Source organism: Acinonyx jubatus, chromosome A3 (genome assembly GCF_027475565.1).
Source record: "Acinonyx jubatus isolate Ajub_Pintada_27869175 chromosome A3, VMU_Ajub_asm_v1.0, whole genome shotgun sequence".
Classification (NCBI taxonomy): Eukaryota; Metazoa; Chordata; class Mammalia; order Carnivora; family Felidae; genus Acinonyx; species Acinonyx jubatus.
In genome coordinates this window covers 10,695,158-10,716,315 of record NC_069388.1, presented here as the reverse complement: position 1 = coordinate 10,716,315, position 21,158 = coordinate 10,695,158, and the positions used below count along the sequence as shown (strand labels likewise).

General features: G+C 55.1%; 1 long non-coding RNA gene across 1 annotated transcript in view; it reads left to right on the top strand.

Annotated features, from left to right (window-relative positions):
• LOC106980389 (uncharacterized) overlaps window positions 1-17,664 on the top strand; it is a 57,869-nt gene extending 40,205 nt beyond the window's left edge. The window contains exons 2-4 of the long non-coding RNA XR_003416318.2: window positions 13,920-14,055; window positions 15,441-15,599; window positions 15,872-17,664. This is a non-coding gene — a long non-coding RNA (uncharacterized LOC106980389). The remainder of the gene's footprint in view (window positions 1-13,919; window positions 14,056-15,440; window positions 15,600-15,871) is intronic.
• Window positions 17,665-21,158: the final 3,494 nt, after the last annotated feature.

Here is a 21,158-nt window from a genome sequence, read left to right as displayed (position 1 = left end):
CACGGCATTGGGGACCAAGGAGTCCGCTGGTGCTTCCAGCCTCCTTCACTGACCCCGAGGCTTCATTTCCTGGGGCAAACTCTCCTCTTCCAGAGGGACTGTGATCTGGGGTCAGAGGTGACTTACTGGCCTTAGTAAGTTGGGCTCAGCAAAACTGAAGGAGCAGTCTTCCTTTGGGATCTCGGGGGTGTATCTCCAGGCTCCACTCCGGAGGCAGCACAGCCCCTGGGGCAGCTCCGTCGGTCGCCGTCGCGGAGAGCCTATCCCTCTCGTTCGCAGTGGGCTGACCTCCAGGACCCTCCTGTCCCAGTAGAAAAGCATTCCAGGGCTGCGATCCGGTTCCGTTGTCTCCCTCAAGGTGGCGCTACCGCCATGTGGGCCCTTCCGCCATCACTTTGCTCTCATCTCATCCCTAATCTCCCGTCGGCTTGCTGGAACATTGGAGGTAGCCCTGGGGGTGGGGGGAGCCTCAAGAGAAGTGGGGCCTCCTTCCACAGGAGCCCCGTGGGATGGCCGTGGTCAGGAGGGCTGGACAGTGGAGTTGACCGACAGCGGGCTGCCGTCAAGGAGCACCAGTGGCTGAGGCATCCACCAGAAGCTGGGGGTGGGGGGCGGCACGGGATCGACCCCCCACAGAGGCCCCAGGAGGAACAGACCCTGTGTCTTGATCCGGTCCTCCATTCTCCAGACTTTGGGAGTAGATGAATTTCTATTGTCTGAGCCCTGTGGGGTGCCGCACTCCAGCAAACTGGAAGGATGGGGCTGGCACTATCTGAGACTGGGGGAGGTTTGCATAAGGGGAGGGGGAGGGGGAGGGTCCCGAGGGGGAGGTTTGCATAAGGGGAGGGGGAGGGGGAGGGTCCCTAGGGGAGGTTTGCACAAGGGGAGGGGGAGGGTCCCTAGGGGGAGGTTTGCATAAGGGGAGGGGGAGGGGGAGGGTCCCTAGGGGAGTTTTGCATAAGGGGAGGGGGAGGGGGAGGGTCCCGAGGGGGAGGTTTGCACAAGGGGAGGGGGAGGGTCCCTAGGGGAGGTTTGCACAAGGGGAGGGGGAGGGTCCCTAGGGGGAGGTTTGCATAAGGGGAGGGGGAGGGGGAGGGTCCCTAGGGGAGGTTTGCACAAGGGGAGGGGGAGGGTCCCTAGGGGAGGTTTGCACAAGGGGAGGGGGAGGGTCCCTAGGGGAGTTTTGCATAAGGGGAGGGGGAGGGGGAGGGTCCCTAGGGGAGGTTTGCACAAGGGGAGGGGGAGGGTCCCTAGGGGAGGTTTGCACAAGGGTAGGGGGAGGGTCCCTAGGGGAGGTTTGCATAAGGGGAGGGGGAGGGGGAGGGTCCCTAGGGGGAGGTTTGCATAAGAGGAGGGGGAGGGGGAGGGTCCCTAGGGGAGGTTTGCATAAGGGGAGGGGGAGGGGGAGGGTCCCTTGTAACCCTGCACAGGGATGGCGCGAGGGTCAAATGAGGCAGTGTATGCAAAGTGCCCAGCACGCCTGACCCTGGCTTTCTCCCCCCACTTCCCACGCCTGGCTTCACGGCTCAGGTCTTCCCCCCCACCCTCCCTGTGACCGCCACCCACCAAGAAAGGTCTTGCTAATGAAAACAGCCCTCCGCCTCCCGCTGTGCCCTATCATTCCATCTCTTCCCCCCCCCCCCGCCGCACAGCACTTAGGACTTTCTGGAGTAATCTCATTCTTTTTTTTGTCTGCTTTCTGCCCTCCCCGTTAAGGCAACAGCAAGACACACACATGCTCTCAACCGAAATTTGCATGTGGGCGGGGGCTTTCTCTGTGTTTATTTTCATTTTGTGTTCTGTTCCTTTGTTTTACATTTTATGTGTCATTTTCTTTTATGAGTCCCCAGGGATGAGGACTGTGCCTGGCCCCGAGCAGGCCCCTGATGAGCCGTCACAGAAAGTGCTTAGCAGGTGCTTGGCGAGTACAGCCTCCAGCCTCCTGGCCTGGTGGCCCCGAGTCCCGTGAAGGCTCCTTTGCACAGGCCTGAGATTCTGAGTCCCTGGGTCTGGCTTAGGGCTCGGAAATCCGCGCTTGTAACAAGATCCCCAGGTGATTCCAGTGCAAGCAGCCTAGAGGAGCACACGCTTCGTCAAACACCACCGTCCAGGCTGCTCCAGAAATGGTACAGAGCACAGGCTTGCTGCAAAACGCTGCCTGCCTGGGAGGCTCCTGTCTCCAGGGACTGGACATTTTTGCGATGGGCAGGAGCTTGGACTCACACAGAGCTTTAAGCCCTTCTCCTAAGCCCTGCTCTTTGGGGTGGTGCTTCACATACACACGCAGGGTGTTTCTGCACAAGTCTGTATCTGACTCACAGGACCTGGATGGAGTCAGGAGGGAGCCTCCCGGCAGGACAGCCACTTTGATGCCAGCCCCGGGATAATGTCACTCCAGATGCCTTGTGACTCACCCACGGCCCCAAGGGCATCCCTGGGTGGGGAAGGGATGAGGTCTGGCATCTACAGAGTTTAGAACCAAACACCTCAAGATGATTTCTTAAGGAGTCGAGTGCACTCAGGGAAAATTTAGATAAAGGCCAGGGCTCGAGGGATGGGGGCAAGGGGTGGTCGCCAAGAGGTCCACTTGTAAGCTTCACCAAATAAGGGCATGGCTCCCAGAGCCTCAGGCGTAGCTGACCTTCAAAATGATACCTGACCTTGGGAAAGCAGTGAGTCACAAGGTTCTAGTGTCTGCTTCCTGACGGCAGAGCTTCCGACCTCTGCGAGCCCTGGGGCATTTCTGTCCTGACAGCCGATGTCAACTGCTCCTGCCCAGATGCAGCGAGGCATCTTGCCCCGTGAGCCAGCCTCTCTGGGGAGAGAGGTCAGCTTCCGGGGGGCGGCCCCAGGGCCGATGAGGGCTTAGTATCTCAGATGAGTCTCAGCTGGTCCCGGATTTGGGGTGACCAGTCGGCCCTGGATCCATACGTGAGGATAAATCTTGGCGGCAAGAGGAGATGGGGCAGGGAGAGGCAGAGACCAGAGGGGCGGGCGCTCGGCGGGCTGTCTTCTTCGCCAACCTGTACCGATGATCGGTCATGGCAGCTGGGGCTGACGGCACAGGCTCACATGCCAGACTGAAAAGGGAAAAAACCCTGTTCTCTGTTTGCTTTCTCACACGCTGCTCGCAGCACTCTGACAGTAGGTGTGTGGGTTTTCCCCCATCAGCAATTCCGCAACACCAGCTGCGAGTCTACAACTCAATCCGATTCTGACACTAACCGGAATTGGCACAGACTCCCCAGGCCGCGGGGTCAGTCCCGCGAGGCTGCCTCCCCCTCCCCTGGCGACTTTGACACCAGCTGCCGGTCAGGTGAGCCTGTGCTTCTAGCCCACCAGCAGCTCAGCGGGGGTCCCACAGCCCCCTCCTTGGGTCCGATAATTTGCTAGAGCCCAAGAAAACACTTACTACCGCCGATTTATTACAAAGGATACTTTTCAGGGTATCCGTGAAGAGCCAGATGAAGAGGTTCACGGGGCAAGGTCCGGAAGAGGACAGGGGACTCCGTCCCCGTGGGGTTGGGACATGCCATCCTCCTGGCACCTGGATATGTCCACGAAGCCTGAAGCTTTCTGAATCCCATACTTTTGGGACTTTTTATGGAGTGTTGGTCACACAGTCACGATTCACTCGTTTTCTCGCCCCTGTCCTCTTTCGGGAGGTGGGGGTGGGGCTAAAATTTCCAAGCTTCTAATCATGGTTGGCTCTTTCTAGTGACCAGCCCCCATCCGGGAGCTGACCACCACTAGAACAAAAACTACCGCTGTCACCCGGGAAATCCCAAGGGATTTAGGAACTCTGGGAACTGGGGTCAGAGACCAAACAGCACAACAGAAGATGCTCCTAGCATCCCTGTTTACATGGGTTTTAGGAGCTCTGGCTTGGGAACCAGGGCGGAGACTGATACATATATTTTGTAGTATTTCACACACGCCTCCCTAAGTGCTCTGCAAACATCTCATGTCCTCTCTCTTCAGAAATGGGAGTGAGAGTGGAAAGCAGCAGGCTAAGAAGCAGCGGAGGACCCAGTCATTTCTAACTTACTGGGGGGTCTTGGGCAACTTAGGGCAAAGATAACAATGCCAGTGACCGTGGCCCCGTCCTTGAGTACTTCATGTGTGCCCGAGGCTGGGCTAAGCCCTTTTCATGTCTCGTCTCCTTTCATCCGCACACGGTGAATGGCAGGAGCTCCAGAGCGTGGTAAACGGAGGTGAAATCCTGCCACCTACGAGCTGGCGACCTTGAGCGTGTCACTTACCCTTTGGGGGCGTATAAAATAGCCAGTATTTATTCATCTCGCAAACCTGAAAACCGGGCAGGGCTCGGTGAGAACAGCCCTTCTCTGCTCTATGTGGCGTCAGCTGGGGAGGCTCACAGGAAACGTGGCATCTGGAACCCCTGAAGGCTCGCTCGCTCGTAGTGGCTACGAATGCCAGTGAAAATGCCAGCAGAAGCTGATGCTGAAGCCGGCCGTCGGCTCAGACACGGGGGGCTCCCGGGAAGCGCTCTCTCTGGCCGATCTCTTTTCAGGGCGTGTCTAGTGTGGTGGCTTTAGGGTGGCTGGGTTTCTTTACGTGGCGGCCCAGGGCTTCAAAGGCACGTGTCCCAAAAGAAACCTACAGAAAATCTGTGTCCTCAGAAGTATTTTCTGCACCTGCTGGTTGATCACTCTGCATTCCTCCCCTTCCTCCTGCCTCTCGGCATCCTCACCCTGTTTAGGCATCGACCTCTTTCTGACGCAGCCATGAGACTCCAGAGAGGCTGACCCCGTCTCCAGACCCGGGAGTAAACTCTATCTAACCCAGGGGATGGCGAACATATTCTATAAGGGCCCGAGAGTAAATATTTAAGGCTTTGCAAGCCATACAGTGTTTGGTTTGGTTTTGTTACGTTTATTTTTGAGAGAGAGACAGAGCGCAAGTGGGGGAGGGGCAGGGAGAGAAGGAGACACCCAGAATCCGCAGCAGGTTCCAGGCTCTGAGCTGTCCGCACAGAGCCCGACGCAGGGCTCAAACTCACGAACTGCGAGATCATGACCTGAGCCGAAGTCGGACGCTCAACCGACTGAGCCACCCAGGCGCCCCCCAAGCCACACAGTGTTTGTCGTAACTAATCAACTCTGCTGTGGTGGCCAGAAAGCAACCAAAAAATGATACATAAACAAGTGAGCGTTGTTGTGTTCCAGTAAAACTTTATTGACAAACCCAAGCAGTGGGCCAGACTTGCCCACCCCTGGCCTAAGCCAGTCATGATCATCTAACCGCCAACCAGTGATCGGTTCGGAAACCCAATCTGAAACCCACCAGCACTGAGCGTAGCCCTGGTGGGAGTCGCTGGGCGATCAGTCACACGCCTGATGAAGAAGGACTGGGAGGTACTTTATTGTCAGAGCAGGGCTCTTGGAGGAGGTGACGTTGCACCCGGGACCTCAGGGCTGCACAGGCAGTCACAGAGGAGCTGTGGACAGGGATCCCGGGCCCAGGGAACTGCGGGTGCAAAACTGGAAAGGCTTTGTTCGAGGAAAGAGGCCTGGGGCAGGGTGAGCGAGCAGCAGAGAAATGAGGTGGAGGGGGGCCGGTGGGGGTCAGCTGCCAGTAGGGAGAATGTGTAGGTAGGATGGGGACCCGTTCGAGAACTCGCCGGAGGGTTTTGATGAGTTCTCTGGTGACCTAGACCTAGAGAAACATCCGGCAAGTTACACGGCCAGCGTCGTGGCCGGGCGGTAATTGTCACATATCAGACCTGCTTTGCTGTGCGAAGCAGATACGTTGCGAGTCAGAAAAATAAACGTGATGTGAGGATCCGCGTCATGGCTGGGCACCGAGGCCTCGTGCTCAGATCAGCCCCACATCTGGCACTTCTGTCCTCTAAAAATTCCTAATTTATCTTCGAACGGGCATTTGGTAAGTGGAGTCCGATGGGATGGGGGCGGAGGCGGAATGCGTGAGAGCCAAGGCGACCTCGGCTGTTCCCAGGATCAGGATTCCCAGGAATCCGAGACGCCCACCACCATGGGAGTTCATCGAGACTCAGGGGGTGTCCAAGGGATGCGTGTTAGACTCACGGCCGACCGAGTAGTAACTGGGGGGCGGGGGGAGGGGCACTGACAGCCCTGAGAGGCCAGGCTTTCTGTCAGAACCAGAACCTGCTTGGGATGTAGAAAAAAGGCAAATGCAGAAAGAAACCCAACCAACCAAGGAACCCTTTCTTGCCCATGGAACTTCTGTTTTGGTCAGTTATTGATCCTGGAAACGAGACTTGGAAGGAAAGGAAGGATTGCGCAACCCGTGAATCCTTCTCCTTTCTGCCCATCCTCTCTCTGCGGTGAGCAGAAGGCAGAGGGGGGCTGGTAGGATGTTCACGTGTCCAGAAGAGAAGTTTCTGTGTGGTGTTTCCTCTGCACTGGCAAGGATGGAACGTGTGTGTGTGTGTGTGTGTGTGTGTGTGTGCGCGCATGAGCGACAAAATACAAGTCATGTAATCCAGGTGATTCTGCTGGCGGGCTCAATGCCCTTCTCTTTGAATTCAGAATTGGAGTTTCGCAATATACAGCCAGGCAACAAAAATCCGTGCTAATCATTCTGAATTTTTTCTGCACGGAGAACAATATCAAATAGCAAAGAAACACCATGACAAGTCAAGAAAGGAAAATGCTTTCTATTTTAGTACCTTGAGTACCTTTATTGGCACTTTTCTTCCTGGTTTTCGAACAAGGGCCCTGCATTTTCATTTTGTCCCTGACCCTGTGGCTTGTGCAGCGACCCCGAGATCTGTGTAGAAAGGAAAAAGGGAAGAAGTGAGCAAGGGCCTCGAGTAGTGTATGGTGAGCAGCACCGGGCTGGGGGCCCAGCGCTTGCCTCCCCCAACCCAAATTTGCAGAGAGGAAGAAGCGAGGAGACTCGTTTGCACTCAGTTCACTTAATCGAGTGGCCGGGCAGGCATCAGAAGTAACTTAGACTTTATCACAATATTTTCTTTGGCTCCTGGCTTCACCTTGAAGGTGAAGTTTGGTGAGGGGAACGGCTGCCGTGAGCTCACTCCCTTGGGTCCTGCTAGAGGCTTGTGAGCACAGAGTAAGCTCGTTCTTCTGCTCTGAAAAACAATCAGGCCCTTTCCCTCTTTTATTTATTTTTTCATTTTAAGTCCAATGTAGAAAGGGCCGGGGGCCATGACTCAGTCCTTCCTCCTCGTGTCCCTTGGAGAAGCTGAGGACGGAGCGTGGGGCCCAGTAATCTCCGGGAGCGATATTTACGACCCGCTGGGAGGTGGAAGGCACATACCACTGGTTTTCCTGTTGCAGCAGCTGGGGGGCCGTGGCATGGGGGGGCAGGGGAGTGGACCCTGCCACTGGATGGCCCGGGTGTGGCCCGGCACCCTCCCCTTGGTGTCACCAGCCCAGTTTCTCTGAAAGGCTCTTCTGCTTCTGGGGCTGGTGGGAGTGGAGAGCCAGGCGGACGGGTAGCCAGTGGCCTTTCCCAGGGTCTGAGTGAGAGGTAGTCTCAGCAGTATGTTTGGGCACCTTCTGTGGTCCCCACCTGAGGACCAGATGGGAAGAAGCATGTGCCTTGGGCCCTCAGCCCAAGGAAGGGAAGGAACAGAGAGAGGGGACACTGCCTGCCCAGATGGTGGGATGAGGTCACCCTCGGGTGGGGGCTGGGGTACGGTGGTTTATGGAATGTGCTCACTGGGCCATTCCAAAGCTTTCTCTAGTATGCAAGCAGCACTGGGCAGTGTAGGAAAGAGCTGGGCTTTGCTTCATGGCGGGGGGGGGGGGGTGAGCTCGCAGTCTCGGATGCATGCCCCTCACATGGCCAGTGCAAGGAGAGCACAGAGAGATGCCCAGTGCACGTGAGTTCTACTTGTAATCGGCGTGCCCCAGAATCTAAAACTCCCCAATTTTTAAATGTCACCCAAGTTGATGCTCTCCTTTTTCTTTGATAACAGCTCGTCTTAATTCTTGTCAGGCTCGTGGCCGTCCCAAATATGATTCACCTCCAGCAGCTGCTACGTGTGGCCAAATGACCAAGTTCAGGCCAATGGGCCAGTAGCAGAAGTGATGTGGGCTTTGCAAGAACTGCAAGGCCTTGACCCCCAAAGGAAGGGCACACCCTTCCGTGCCCTTCTGCTGCTGGCTGAATGCAGACCCAGACGACGTGATGGTGAGCCACCGTGGCCACTCTGGAGGGTAGCACTCTGGAAAGGAAGTGGAACAAGAAGGAGGGAGCCTGAGTCCCCAGCCCCATGGAGCCTTCATATCCACCTGCTCGTCCTCAAACAATTCTGGGAGAGAGAGAGAAAATTCTCACTTCCTTAAGCTGCTATTATTTGGGGTCTCCAGGTCAGCAGCTGAACCTGCACCCTAACTAATTCCTTTGGCAAGTATCTCAAGTTTTAAAACCACCGTGTGGGCTGACACCTGGTGTACCAAAGAGAACACATCCCAGGCTGGGCACAACTTGTGGGACCACTAGTTTGCAACCTCTGCCTTAGATTTGGAAACCTAAACCTGGGGAATAAGACAGGAAAGAAACGAGTTTTGTTAGAATCAAAGTAGAAGGGTGGTAATAATTAAAAGCCCAAGAATTATTATGAGCTGTCTTTGCCAAGACTGCACTCAGTCCTTTTCCTGCATTGTCTAGTTGAATCCCCAGACAATCCTATAAGGTAGGTCCTTTTACAGATGAGGGTCCGAGGGTTTATGACCGTACACGTGGACCAACACCCACTGTACATGTGGTCAGTGAGAGCCTTCGGGCCAGCAGGAAGCCCCAGAGACCGTGGACATGATGCATTCTAGTCACACACCCACCGTGGCAGAGCCGCGACTGTGGCTGGGACAGAGAGGGGAGGGGCCCTTCCCCTCCACAGACAACCAGGCAGTGGTAGCCTTGGGCCTCAGGAGAGGTGCCCCTGCAGCAGAGAAGCAAAGAGAGCAAACGTGGGAGAGAACGAGGGATTCCCTCACTCACGGCTGAGTGTCGGAACTCCCTCCAACCCCTTCGGAAGTGGCCTGGACGGGAGAGGTGCCCAGAGGGTCCTGAGAGGGTCTTGAGATAGGGTGCGGATCCCCCCCCCCCCCCGCCTCAGGCTTGGCTGTGGTTTCCTGAGTCTGGCTGCCCTTGGGAGGACCCTCGCCCCAGGTCCCCGCCAGCACCCTGACTCATGCTTGTGTCGTCACAGGAGGACTGTTCCTCCAGACGAAGGGAGGAGGCCCGTGGTGTGCTTATGGGCAGCCGCAAATGAGGGGTCTCTGAGCCTCCGAACTGCAGCAGAGCAAAGCCTATTTTAAACCAGAAGAGAGGTTTAGGGGATGAGCAGGATATCCTGACAAGTTGGAAAAAAATAAGGCATTACTTCCCAGGGTGGCGGGCAGGGCACGGGTTTCGAGCCACGTTTCTGACCCTTCTTGACGTTTCGGTGGGATGATGGCAGACGAGCACCGGGCTCTGCCACTTAACTGACTGTGTGACCTCGGACGGCTTACGTCACCTCTCTGAATCTCCGCGTCTTCTGTAAGATGGATGCGATGGGAGGGTTGTGAGGATTGAGTGGAGTCATTCGCCCTCCGCGTCTGCATGATGAGGGCCGGATGAAACGCTCCACGAATGGCGCCTCTTACGTTCTCCTGGACGGTGTCTCTCACTAGCGTATTAGTTTCTTCTTGCTGTGGTGACAAACTACCACACACGTAATGGCTTAAAACGGCACCGATTCAGTTTCTTACGGTTCTGGAGTTCAGAAATCCTAAAGTCAAGGCGTCAGAAAGACTGAGTTCCTCCTACATGTTCCCAGAGGGACTCCATTCCCTTGCTTTGTCCAGCTTCTAGAAGCTGCGTTCTTGGGTTGTGGCTCCTTCCTCCCTCTTCAAAGCCGGCAGCATCTTGAAAGCTCTGTCTCTGACCTCTGCCGCTGTCACCACATCTCCTCCTCTGACTCTGACCCTCTTGTCGCCCCCTTTCTGCGGACCCTTGAGATGACACTGGGCTGCCCCAGGTCACTCAGGGGAATTGTCCATCGCAAAATCCTGCATCACATCCATGAAGCCCCTTTTGCCATCTCAGGCTTAGAACATATTCATAGTTTCCGGGGATTCGAATGTGGACATCTCGGGGACTACTACTCTGTCCACAACTGGTGATGGTGATTTTTTTTTTTTTTTTAATGGGACTGAGAAGGTATCTTTAAGGTGGCTGTTTGGACTGAACGTTTGCAGCAAAGGCCCAACAGCAGTGGCTAAAACAAGATGAATCTCTTGCCAGAACTAAGGAGGGGTCCATTACCTCAGGTCCTCACCCTCTCCGCGTTGATGCTTCACCATCCTCGGAGGTGTTCTGGAAAGTTCTCCACCACATCTGCAGCCTAGCCAATGGGAAGGAGCGAAGGGGAGAGTCCACCCCTCTTTTCCCTCTATGAGCACACCCAAAAGTTGAATCCTTCACTTCCGCCACAATTCCATTGTCTGGGACCTGGCCCCCCAGGCACAGGCAGTTGCAACAGAAGGTTGAGAAGCGTGGCTGTTTTAGGTGGCCAGTTGTCCAGTAACAGTAGGAGTTCTGATACTAAAAGGGAGGGAGGGAATCAATAGTAGGGGACAGATAGCGATCTCTGCTACAGGGCTGAGAGAGGAGAGAAAATTGAGATCTCGGTCATGGGCATGGGGCTCATGGAAACACTAAGCAGCGCCCCCAGGGGGAAGGATGTGGAAACACCCCTCGTACACACGGTTGGTAGCCTACCCAGCATCTGATTTCCTTCTTCCTTTTTTTTTTTTAAAGTTTTACACTTTTGTTTAATGCTTACTTATTTATTTTGAGAGAGAGAGAGAGGAGGTGAGCGTGAGCAGGGGAGGGGCAGAGAGAGAATCCCAAGCAGGCTCTGCCCTGTCAGTGCAGAGCCCAACACGGGGCTCGATCCCGCGAACTGTGAGATCATGACTGGAGTGGGAGTCAAAAGTCGGACGCTTCACCGACTGAGCCACCCAGATGACCCTCGTTCTTTGTTCCTAAGAGGAACCCTGGTTTGTTCAAGATCGCAAAGTACTTGGCTAAAAAGTTTGATCTCCCAGGCTCCCTTGAGACCACGAATGTGCACAGGAATCTGTTGGGGATTTCTGGAGTGGCTTTCAGTTTCCTGATATAAATGCCCTCCCTTCTGGCTTCCTTGATCCTCCTTTTCCTACCAGAAGCTCAAGGTGTGGCAGCCAGCCATCTGGCAAACACGAAAAGTGGGCATCTTGATCAGTATCACTGAGCCACCGTGACGTCTGCCGACTGCCTGCCCTCAGGCCTCCTTCTACTGGAGAAAAACGAACTCCTGTTTGTTTAATCCTCTTTGCTGTGACAAGCTGGAATCTCCTTTGCCTGCCTGTTGGCTTTCTGCCCTTGTACCTTAGAGGGAGGCTTGCGGGAGGTCGTGCCCTGCCCAGGTAGGCACAGCCCATGGCTTGTCCCACCCTTCCCAGGAGAGACCCACTGGGAAAGGAAACCAGTTGGAGCTTCAGAGGAAAACCAGGCCTCTTACAGACATTAACCAACTTGATCCTTTATCTGTAAATGGAAACCAACATTCAGAGGAATCTCAAGGCACGTGGGGAAAACAAATATCACAAAAGGGAAGGATCACAGTGGATGAACGGAATACTTCACTCTGGAGCAAGCAGAGATAATTCAGGGAAGGGGAGAACAAAGATTTCATTCTAGTTTGTGTCTTTAAGAGGATTTGAGAGACGTTTGCCTCAACAAGAGTAGGTTGGTGTGAGAATGGAGTAGTCAGAGGAGAAGAAAATGAGAGGAATCTGATCGTGCTCAAAAATTTCAATGAGCGGGCTGAAAACTAAGACAGATCTAGCCGATGACAAAGTTAGTATCTGGAGTCCAGGATCAAAGAAATGGCCTAGAATGTAAAGGGAGAACACTAGAAGATATGAGAAAAGTTGAGACAGAGGGGATAAATCCAGGATTTCCAACCCCTGTGAAATGGGAATTTCCAAAGAAGGGAGAGAATGGTGGGGAGGAAATAATAAACGAGAAGAACATTTCACCGCACTCCAGGGAAGACTTAAGGTCTGCAGGTTACGTGTTCCACCAGGTTCCATTTACAATGCATACCTACCGGCATCAGGGGAAGTTTTAAAACTTTAAGAGTAGGGGCGCCTGGGTGGCTCACTCGGTTGGGCGTCCGACTTCAGCCAGGTCACGATCTCGCAGTCCGTGAGTTGGAGCCCCGCGTCGGGCTCTGTGCTGACAGCTCAGAGCCTGGAGCCTGCTTCCGATTCTGCGTCTCCCTCTCTCTCTGCCCCTCCCCCGTTCATGCTCTGTCTCTCCCTGTCTCAAAAATAAACAAAAAACGTTAAAAAAAAAAAAACAACTGTAAGAGTAAAGAGGCTACCATCCAAGCTGTGGGAAATAGAGTGTCAAACCACAAAAGACGAAGAATCAGATGAACGCCAGATCTGTCGCCTGTGTGGATGCCAGAAGATGAAGCTAGGCCTACCATGATCCGAGGGCTAAAGATTTTCGATCTAGAGTTCCTTGCATATGGCTAAACAAAATTAAGATACTCTTAGACATTCCAGAATTCAAACGTTTACAATCCTTGTACTCTTTACAAAAACAACTGCTCAAGGATCTATGTCAACCTCCTGAGAGACAGAGAGAGAGAGAGAGAGAGAAAGGGAGAGAGAGAGAGAAAGGGAGAGAGAGAGAGCAAGAGAGAGAGAAAGGGAGAGAGAACATTCCAAGCAGACTCCACGCTGTCAGTCCAGAGCCAGATGCGCGGCTCGATCTCACAAACCATGAGATCGTGACCTGAGCGGAAACCAAGAATCAGACGCTTCACCGACTGAGCCACCCAGATGCCCCGATTCCCTCATCTTTCAATGGGAGGATTAAGTAGAAGTAAACGTAGCGTTCAAGGTAAACTTTACCATCAGAAAAACTAGAAAAGCCAAACCAAGAACTATCAGCACCGGGGAAGGGGCCGGCGAGTCCTCTGGTAGAACGAGACTCTGTGTTACACTTTTCTCCCCCTTGATCTTAACATCCTGAGATACTAACGTCTTCATGTTCGCGGCTAATACTTTCATTATTGAAAAGAAGTGTTATCACGTGTACACGTGCATCTGTTACTGCTATCATTTGAGAAGTCACTTCCGTTTTGAAAAAACCTACTTCTCTAAGGGCAGCGGGCCGTCTTGACCGTCCTGATTGGAAGTCACACATTTTGCAATGACAGTTACGGCGGGTCTGGGGCCCACTGCTAGCAGCCAGCTTGGCCTGACCCCTCAGTTCTGTCCAGTCACGCCTCCCTCCCAATCTGGGGGAACGTCAGTCTGGTGGAGTCTTCTGAGTTCAGGATCTTGGCAGACTCATCATTTCAGTGGGAGCCCCAGGATTCCCCGGGGAAATGGCTGTTCTCCCCCAGAGGGAGGGGTGTGGGAAGAGGGGCACTGACATTGCAAAGAGAATCACCACTGGGGGCGTCTGGGACTTTGTGAAACCCGGTCTAGCAGAATCCCCTAGCTCCCCCGCGGCCAGTGTGGGGTGGAATCGCCCCAGCTTTGGGGTCTCTCCATGGTCACTCCTGGGTCTCTGCAGCCCTGCCGCCCCATCGGCGTGGGTCCCCAGGGCCCCCTTGGGAGCCGCAGCCCCTGCCGCAGGCCCCTCCGAGGGGTCCAGGCCGCCCGGGGTGGCCGTATCCCCGTGGTTCTGGCCGTGAGTCACGCCCGGTCGGCTGTGCGGTCCCCGCTATCTCGGGGAGCCGGAGATCCCCGTTAATTCCCTCCAGCTGCCTCTCTGCAAGGCTGAGCTCATCTCTTCTGGCGCAGGAGGAAAGCAGAGTTTGTTGTGTCTTTGTTTCATTCAGATGGTTTGGATGATGACTCACTTCATTTCTTCTTTCTTTCTTTTTAAACCAGGGCACCGTCTGGGAGTCGTTTTTGATTAGGAGCTGACCTCAGAAATATGCTCGCATCATTTTGAAAACATCTTCCAGCACCACAGAAACCGACTCAGAATGAGAAAGGACACTGAGTGGACGAGGGCCAGGACTGGGTGTGTGCTCGGGCCCGGGGCCTTCCCGGGGCTCTCGGGGGGCGCGCGGGCCCGAAGGGAAGTGGGGGGTGCATCCCGGTCGTGCCCCCGGGAGCGTATTGGCCCGGCCCGGCTGGGAGCGATGATGATTGTCATTGCCCGCATCACACAGGACACCGGCCAGTATTATTGACTAAAATCACGGGCCACGTGGTTTTGGTGGGAGGGGCATGGGTGACCGCACTTCGTACTCACATCTCCGATCAGGGGGATCTTCTTGAAGCTCCAGGTCTGAGTGGCATTGTCGGGCATGGCTCAGGAGCCGGGAAGGTCAAGGGGGAAGGTCAGTGCGCTTGATCCGCTTGGTCAGGATGGTTATGTGGGTGGAGTCAGGAGCACGGAGCCACGAGGCAGAAAATGTGAACCCAGGGTGGGTGTGGCAGAGGGAGGTCACAGGCCAAGAGCAGGGCATAAGTGGGATCAGAGGCAGTGTTGACAGGAGGGAAGCGGGAGGCGGGCCTGTTGGGTGCATGAGGGTGGGGGGCAGCAGAGAGGGTGGTTGACCAAGGGCGAGGGTCTCTGTTTTCATTTCTTGCTATGCCTCTGCTCAATGGTTCTTGATTTCCCAGGAGTTCACAGCCTAGAGGAGACCCGGGGGGTAGAAATCGGCTCCAAGTGGGGGGGTTAAGGAAAGCTCCCGGTGGGAGGCGGCTTTGGAGTCACAGGGTGGAAGGGAAGGACCCGTGCGGGAGCCAAGAGAGCACCTGTGCACCTGTGTGGGAGGGCGCTGCTCCATTGGCAGGGGTTGGAGCGGAGGGAAAGGGAATTCTAGAAAATCCGAAACCTAGGTCAGAATAGACAGTGACGGTCTAATGAGAGTAGCAACGAGGATGCTGGAGGGAGGCCTGGCATCTCAATCTCCCGGTGAACAGCAGGTGCCTGGAAGGCAGAGGGAGGAGCTGGCCACGCCTCCCGCACGAGCAGCTTCTGGAATGCCGCCTCCTGGTGCCCATTTTGGGAGCTTTTGTGCGGGATGTTTGCCAATTGATAAACCATCCGTGGTGGGTCAGTGTGTTAGCTTCCCAGGGCTACGCCGTAACAAAGTGCCACAAACTGAGTGGCTTAAAACAACAATCTGTGTTTTATGAAACAAAATTTAGGGGCTTCTGGGTGGCTCAGTCGGTTACGCGTCCGACTTCGGCTCAGGTTGTGATCTCACGGTTTGTGAGTTCGAGCCCCGCGTCGGGCTCTGTGCGGACGGCTCAGAGCCTGGAGCCTGCTTCGGATTCTGGGTCTCTCCCCTCTCTCTGCCCCTCCCACGTTCATGGTCTGTCTCTCTCCGTCTCTCAATAATAATTTAACGTTAAAAACAATTTTTTTTTTTAACAAAATTCACTCCCTCACAGATCTGGAGGCAGAAGTCCACAGTCAAGGTGTCAGGAGGGCCAGCCTTCCTCCCAAAGGCTCCAGGGAGGAATCCAGTATTTTCTCCAGCTGCTGGTGGCCGTGGAACTCCGCTCTCTGCCTACATCTCCACAGCCTTTTCTGAGTCTTTCCCTCTTCTGGTGAGGACTCTTGTCATTGGATTTCGGGCCCCCCCCCAAATTATCCAAGATGATCTCGTCTTGAGACCACTGACCTAATTATATCCCCAGAGGCCCTTTTTTCAAATAATGTAGTGTTCACATGTTCCCGGTGGGCGTTTTGAGGTGGGGGGCACCCTTCAACCTACTACAGTCAATAAGGCCAACTTTCCCCCATTTGGTGGCAGCTTCTTGAAAATAGAAACTGTACATCTTTGTTCACTCATTCATTCATTCATTCATTCATTCCACAGGTATGGAGGGAGCGCCCAGCACGTTCCAGGGCCAGTCACGGGGAGCTGAAACCATCCCAGCAGATTCCGTGCCCGCCCTCACGGAACTGACCTTGCAGTGGGGGAGGCAGACCCAGCAAAACCAGAAACACAACTGCACGTTGCAGGGAGAGCTGACAAGGGAACAAGGGAGAGGCAAGGCCAGTAAGGGTGGGGTGGGGTGGGCCAGCTCTAACCAGGGAGGGCAGGGAAGGCGTCTCAGAAGATGGGGCCCGTAAGCTGGGCGCTGGATGCTGATAAGGACCTGGTTGGAACCTCCCCCTCTCTCCTGAACTGTGCCATCTCGGCCGAGTTGCCTAATCTCTCTGTGCCTCAGTTTCCTCTTATGTAAAATGTTGATGGTGACAACACGTCGTTGGTGAGCCGTCCTGAGGACTGGGTGAGCGAGTCCAGGAAGAGCCCTCAGAAAGAACTTCAGGGTTCCTAGAACCTGCCCAGTGAGCGATAGCTAATCCTCATAATCCAGTACTTAAATGTTAACATTATTAGCACATGAGCAGAGGGATGCACCCACATTTTGTCAATCATTTGAGGGATATTTATTTTTAAGAATGAAAAAGACATCAAAGTAGGGATCGTGTAACACTCTGAAACGCCTTGGGCTTCCTCACTCTTATAACAGCTTCACTTTGGGTTTTCTCTGAATGAGACTAGGAGGCATGAGATGTCATATTCTATTCAGGGCTCGGGGATTTAAAACCTTTGGAGAGGCTGGCCGAAGTGCCTGTGACTCCAGTCACTACTTTGGGCAGAGCAGGCTGAGTCCTTGTGATTCAGCCCACAATCCAGGGACGGACTCGGCCAGCAAGGCTCCGGGCTCCTACACCTTGTCGCCTCAGCAGATTGTGGACCGAGGTCAGGCTAACCTTGTCCTGAGGCGAGACCCAGAGAAGGGACAGAGAAGCCCCGGGGAGCTGCTCTGGCCGGGGGCGCACGCGGGGAGAGCCCTGGGCCCAGGCTCCAGTCCTGCGGATCCCCAGCTGGGCCTCCAGAATCTGTCCCTCTAGGGGGCAGTAGGGCTCCACTGAGTGTCCCCATCTCCATCTCCCAGAGGCCAGGAAATGCTCCTGCCTTAGGACCCGCCTCTGGCCTCTGTGTTCGGCACGAAGGGGAATTTCTGCACAGACTTCGCCTTGGCTGGGCCCAGAGGTTGTATCTTTTCACGCTCGGGTGTTGTGAGGCCAGGGGTGGGAGCGGGATGCTCCTTAGGAAGTTCGTGTCACTGTAACATGAATCTTTCTAAAAATCAGAAGTCCAACAGCTGCATGCACGTGGGGGACACGTTGGGGTTCCAGGCCAGCATAGGAAGGCCACCTCCTGTGGCCGGGGAAGGTAGGCGGGTTTCTAAGGCTAAACGTGTGCACATGGAGGGGCGCCTGGGAGGCTCCATCAGGTAAGCGTCCTACTCCCACTCAGGTCATGATCTCACGGTGTGTGAGTTCGAGCCCCTTTTTGGGCTGTGCACTGACAGTATGGAGCCCGCTTGGGATTCCCTCTCTCTCCCTCTCTCTCCCTCTCTCTCTGCCCCTCCCATCCACTCTGTCTCTCAAAATAAATAAATAAACTTAAAAAAAATATATTCACGGGGCACCTGGGTGGCTCAGTGGATTAAGTGTTCAACTTCGGCTCAGGCCGTGAGTTCGAGCCCCGTGTCAGGCTCTGTGCTGACAGCTCAGAGCCTGGAGCTGCTTTGGATTCTGTGTCTCCCCCTCTCTCTGCCCCTTCCCCACTTGCTCTCTGTCTGTCTGTCTCTCTCTCAAAAACAAATAAAAACATTAAAAAAATTTTTTAAATAAGTAAAAAATAAATAGAAAAATATTCACATGAAGATGTGCATTTCCATGTGCACGTTTATGGCCAAACTCAGGTTTTTAGACTAAAAACAAACCTCCTTGGCTGGCTCTTCTCTGCCCATCCTGGGGAGCACCTGGTCCCCCCGCCTCTTGCTCGGCAAACAAGGGAAGCCCCCGGGGTGTCTTTGGTGTAGCACTGAGACCACAGATCTGCCCCTTGTAGCCCCGTGGCCCCACCCCCCCAGGGGCAAGTGTGGGGTTATGACCACATCTGCCTTGGGTGCTCGCAGCCCTGGGTTCTGATCCTACCTTGGCCACTGCACGCCGTGTGGTCCTCAGTAAGGATCCTCCCCGACCCGCCCACCTCGCCTGAGAAACAAGGGAGACCTGCCTTGCAGGGGGGCTGTGGTTCCCAGACGCCATTCTGGTGACAGGATTCCTGGAATGGGCCTAGACGGTGCCAAGCATATGGTAGCCATGCCCCACAACACTGCCAGCCACCCTGCCTGCGAGACTCCTCCTGCCTTGACCTACTTCTCTCCCCCGTGACACTTGTCACTTATCTCAGTATCTTGTCTACGTGCTGTTTACAACCTGCCTCCCCACTGCTGTGTCCCCAACACCCTGCTCGGGGCACATAGTCAGCCTCAAAGTGCACGAATGAATAATGGGCGCTCTTCGTACCGCCGCCTGGGCCTCAGTTTCCCCAGCTGTGCAACAAGAATGACGGGGTTATCAGTCTCAGAGGTTGCTTTGGGGGATTATGGGAGCAAAGCCGTGTGGGAGTGCCCATCCCAGGCACTCCGCAGATGCAAGTTTGCTGACGGGTTCTGATTTCGGGTGTGGTCCTAGGCGTTACTGTGCTGCCTCCAGGTGCAGCTCTGCCCCATGGGCCACCGGCCACCCCTTTCTACAGACTCGGCCGGTGAGGCCTGAATTGGTTCCCTGCACCAGGCGCTCTCGTGTGGGATCCTTCCGGATGCCAGGCGGAGGAGGCCCGGACTTCCTGTGCAAGTGGCAGCATCGAGCCCCCGGGACGGTCCCGGCTGTCACTCTGTGTGAAACAGCCCGAAGCTGTGAGTCTCCGGCAGGGAGGTGGCCCGCGGTGGGTGCCCGACCTCCCGTGGCGGCCAAGAGTAAGGACTCCTGAGGCTCGCTCGAGTCCCAGCTGGGCACCTTCCCCACCCAGTGGCCCCTGGCAGGGAGATCCACACCTTCGAGCCTCAGTTTCTTGTAAAGTGGGGGTGATGCTAGCCCCCGCCCCCAAGAGCCACAGTGAGAAGATAACCAGCACCGTAAACGAGAGTCATTACTGTGCTGAGATCAGTGTTGAGACAGGAGTTGAGGCCCCGAAAGTTGTGCCCATCCCAGTCCCCAGAACTTATGCAGGTATATTATGTGGCAAGTGGAGGGGGGGTGGGGGCGGGATTAAGGTTGCTAATCAGCTGACCTTACCATAGGGAGCCTGGCCTGGAGTAGATCCCATGTAACCACAGGACCCTTAGCAGTGGAAAAGGGAGGCAGGGTGGCCAGTGTCCAGGGGACACGGCGAGAATGGCCCCACCCCTGCTATTGCCAACTTTGAAAATGAGAAAGGGGTCACGAGCCAAGGAACGCGGGCGGCCTCCAGAAGCTGGAAAGCGCAGGGAAATCCTAGAGCCTCCAGAAGGAACAGAGCCCTGGCCACACCTTGCTTTTAGCCCAGAGAGGCTTCCTACCTCCCAGGCCGTAAGGCGATAACAGTTGGATTTAAGCTGCATGTTTGTGGCCATTTGTTACAGTGGCCACAGGAATGTCACGTGGAGGGCCCCCCCTCTCAGGAGGATTTGACAACGTGGGGACCAGGGGGGACCGGTCTCAGACCTGCTCACAGTGAGTTGACACTCCTAGAATCCTGATCCTTTATAAATGAAAGAGAGAACTTCAAGATCGTGTCGTTCAGCATTTCAGAGTGAGATGTCCCCAGAATTAGTCCAGAGCAGTGGTCCGCTCCAAATGGTCTCAGGGGTCAGTTAGGAAATGCTGCACATGCAGTCCACATTTTAGCTTTTTTTAAGTTTATTTATTTTGAGAGAGAGAGGAGGGGGGAAGGGCAGAGAGGGAGGGAGAGAGAGAGAATCCCAAGCAGGCTCTGCACGGTCCGCACAGAGCCCAACATGAGGCTCAAACTCACCAACCGTGGGATCGTGACCTGAGCCGAGACCAAGAGTTGGGCACGTAACCGATGAGCCCCCGGGGAGCCCCTGACGTCCACCCTCTGAACAGTCACAGGGGTTCCTCAGCTCTTCGAGGCCCTGATCAGGTCAACAGCAAAAAGCAGAAAAGGAGTTCGGGCTTTAACTCAGCCCTTCCAAAGGCGTTGTACCTCTGACTGTGCCCCCCACCCCCACCCCAACTCGCCCAGAACACCTATCAACGAGGCACAGAGCAACAAAGCGCTGACCTAATCAAATCGATTTGTGTGACAAATGGAGAAAACCAGAGCCCGGGCGGGCGGAGCAGCTGAGAGGCGACGGGGCTTGGTGGGAACAATGTAGGCGTCGGAATCAGGGAGAACGGGGTTTGCAGCCCGGCTCTGTGGAAACCAGCTGCGTGACCCGGGGAGGTCACGTCGCCTCTCAGAGGCCTCCTTTCCTAGTGGATACGACGGAGATAACAGCGCCTGCTTCGCAGAATACCGTGAGCGGCTGTCTTAGTCTGGACTGCCGTCGACAAGCTCCCACAGTCGGGTGGTTTCCAAACAACAGAACTCGATCGCTCACAGTCGTGGAGGCTGCATGTGGAGACCAGGGTGGAAGTAGAATCAGGTTCTGCGAGGCCCGCCTCTGGGTTGTACCCTCGCGTGGTGGACCGAGAGCGGGCTTTTATAAAGGCCCTCGTCCCTTCTTGGAGACTGGCCTCTACCCTCAGGGCCTGATCACCTCCCGAAGGCCCCACCTCCTAACACCGTGGCCCTGGGGGGGTTAGGATTTCAACACTGGAGGTTTCGTTGCATACAAGGATCCCACGCAGTGGCTGGCACGCACAGGGTAGCCAGGCAAGAGTCAGTGTTACTATTTGTATGAGTTTCCTATTGTTGCCATAACAAATCACCACCAACTTCACGGCTTAAAACACAAACTCATGGCCTTGCCTTTCTGGAGGTCAGTAGTCCCCAAATCAAGATGTCAGTAGGGTTGATTCCTTCTGGAGGCTCTGAGGAGAGTCTGTTCCTTGCCGTTTCCAGGTCTAGAGGCTGCCCAGGCTCCTTCGCTCCCATCCCTGTGGCTTCTCTCACTCTGACCAACCCCCGCCCCGCCTCCCTGCTTTAAGCAGCCTTGTGATGACGGTGGGTCCACCTGGGTAATCCAGGAGAGTCTCCAGATCTCCTGGTTCTTCAGCACAGCTGCAGAGTCCCTTTTACCAGGTAAAGGGACATAGTCACAGGTTCCAGGGGTGAGGCTGTGGACATGTTT